The sequence below is a fragment of the Anser brachyrhynchus genome (assembly GCF_964034855.1).
Source record: "Anser brachyrhynchus genome assembly, chromosome: 2".
Lineage (NCBI taxonomy): Eukaryota > Metazoa > Chordata > Aves > Anseriformes > Anatidae > Anser > Anser brachyrhynchus.
This window is the reverse complement of record NC_137695.1, coordinates 126,523,710-126,525,840: the sequence shown is the minus strand read 5'-3', so window position 1 is coordinate 126,525,840 and position 2,131 is coordinate 126,523,710. Positions and strand designations below refer to the sequence as shown.

General features: G+C 49.0%; 1 long non-coding RNA gene across 2 annotated transcripts in view; it reads left to right on the top strand.

Annotated features, from left to right (window-relative positions):
• Positions 1–9: 9 nt before the first annotated feature.
• Positions 10–2,131, top strand: part of LOC308190337 — a 55,991-nt gene continuing 53,869 nt past the window's right edge. Inside the window, exon 1 of one of the 2 annotated variants that reach the window (XR_013947091.1) lies at positions 10–112. This is a non-coding gene — a long non-coding RNA (uncharacterized lncRNA). The remainder of the gene's footprint in view (positions 113–2,131) is intronic. The other variant, XR_013947092.1, reaches the window with a different exon arrangement.

Genomic DNA, 2,131 nt, shown 5'->3' with positions numbered 1-2,131 from the left:
TTTTTTCCAAGGCACATCTGAAGAGAAAAAAAAGAAAGGATTTTCATACATCATGGAGCTACCATACTTGATGAGCAGGTTCACCCTGTTTAAGCTATGAATGCTTTGGCAGGTAACTAATGACCTGATACAAGAATGTGTAACTGAGAATGCATAATTCAACGAGAATCTTTGGTGTTAGAGGTCCGGGCAAATTTTAACTAGCCTGTTGTTGCAATCCCAAGGAAAGTGAGAAAAAGAATCAGCAGCAAATATTGAAAGAGGATGACATGGATTCAAACAGGATGTGTGGTTTGTGATAACAGCACTGAGAAAACAAATGGGATACAAAGGCAGTATAGCACTGTTAGCAACTATTTAGATCATCACGAAGTCCAGAGGTGTCTAGAGGAAGATCGGGTTTGGGAGAGCCAGGCCCCATGTTGCTGTTTCTGCCCTTCTAACTCCTAGGCCTAGGGAGTGATGGGCTGTTCCTGAAGCCTTCTCTTGAGCTGTTCCTTCCCCATCACACTAGATAGAAATCTTTCACATTACTCAAAATAATGACCTTGCTATGGTTGCTTGATGATGGCCAGTCTGGTTTGCATTTCAGGGAAAGGCGTATTTGCCCAGATAAAGCCGTTCAGCAGCGTTATGTCCAGACAGTGGTTAGGAGAGCATCACCATACAGTCCTGCAGAGCGTGGCTGCCACAAGAAGCAATATGTCCCAGTGTCAGAAAGTGGTGGCCACCATGCTCATGGCAGTATTAGGAGGAAGAGAGAACTCACAGCTGCACAGAAGGAAAGAAGTTGAAATGACATCTTACTGAGTCAAGGGAAGGAATGGTAGTCTTTATGTGCCTGACCAAACCTGTGTTGTCCTATTCCCTGGCTGTAGCCAGTTTAGGGCAGCTACACAATGCTCTGCAGCATATGTAAGACCCAGGCAGCAGGAGCTGATTGCCCTTCCAGTGGTGTCTGCCAGCTGTGTTGCTGTTTGTGTCTTGTGATGGTTATCTGGCTTGCACGTTTCTGAGTGGGGTGAGGGGTGTTGGGAAGGGAGAAGAAATGGCAGTGGGGAAAAAAAAAAAAGTACAGGTAGAAGGTATCAGTTACCACATGAATATCAGTGAGAATGAGGTTGGACTTTTTAGGCACCTTATCAGAGCAAGGTAAAGGTCGAGGAAGTAATGGAGGGTGAGGAGGAAACAGAAGACAATGTAAGGAGGAGGAGAGGAAAGGTAGAAGGACAAGACAAATGAAAGACCACGTCTGAGAAAACAGAAAGGAAGGAGGGTGGTGGAAATCATCAGATCAGGTGGGTTGGAGACTTGGTAGGTGTTGGGCCTCTTCACTGACCTGGAGTATGGTAGAAAAGCACAAGCCAAAACTATCTGAAGAGCTGTTTACTGTTCTCTAAGCAGTGAGGGCCAAACCGCTCCATTGCTCCAGGAGACCCCCTGGTGACAGGGGAGAAAGGAAGCTCGCTAAGCCTGAGTGTCCTGTTCAAGTATAGATGTGCTGGCTGGGCCAGGGTGGGAGCAGCCCCATCCCATACGAGGGGAAAAGGACTTCTCCTCTGCTGCTCTGGTGGCCCTGGCACGTCTGCCTGCACCCCAGGGCAGGGCACCTTCAGGGTACAGGAGTGGTAAGGACCCATGTTGCTTTAGGTGCACTTCCCTTTCTCCTCATGTTTGACTTTGTTTTGAAGACCAGGCAAATCTGCTTAGTGCAGTTTGATGAATGAAAGGATTATTGCAAGCTGCTTAAATGCTTATCTTTACCAGCAAAGCGTGCCTCCCCCTGCCAGCCAGCAAGCGCAATGCGAGCGCACCCTGCTCCTCGGGGTGCCTGCCTCTCGGGGTGCTGCACTGCTGGGGACAGGACACAGTGGGGCTCCCTTACAGAGCCCTGGTGTCAGCGGCAGAACTAGCTTAAAATCTTCCTGCCTAGGGACACCTTTCCTTGTGTTCACACCATCCCTCTCTGCCCACATCAGAGGGCCGATCCTAACCAAAGCTGTGCCAGTGACTGGGCTGTGGCGAGCCCCGTGGAGAGGACAGGAAGACACACTCTCCTAGAGGTGGGGGGAGAAGGGAAGCTATGGGGAACCTCTTAAATTGGTTCCTGCTTTAAGTTAAGTTGCTGCTT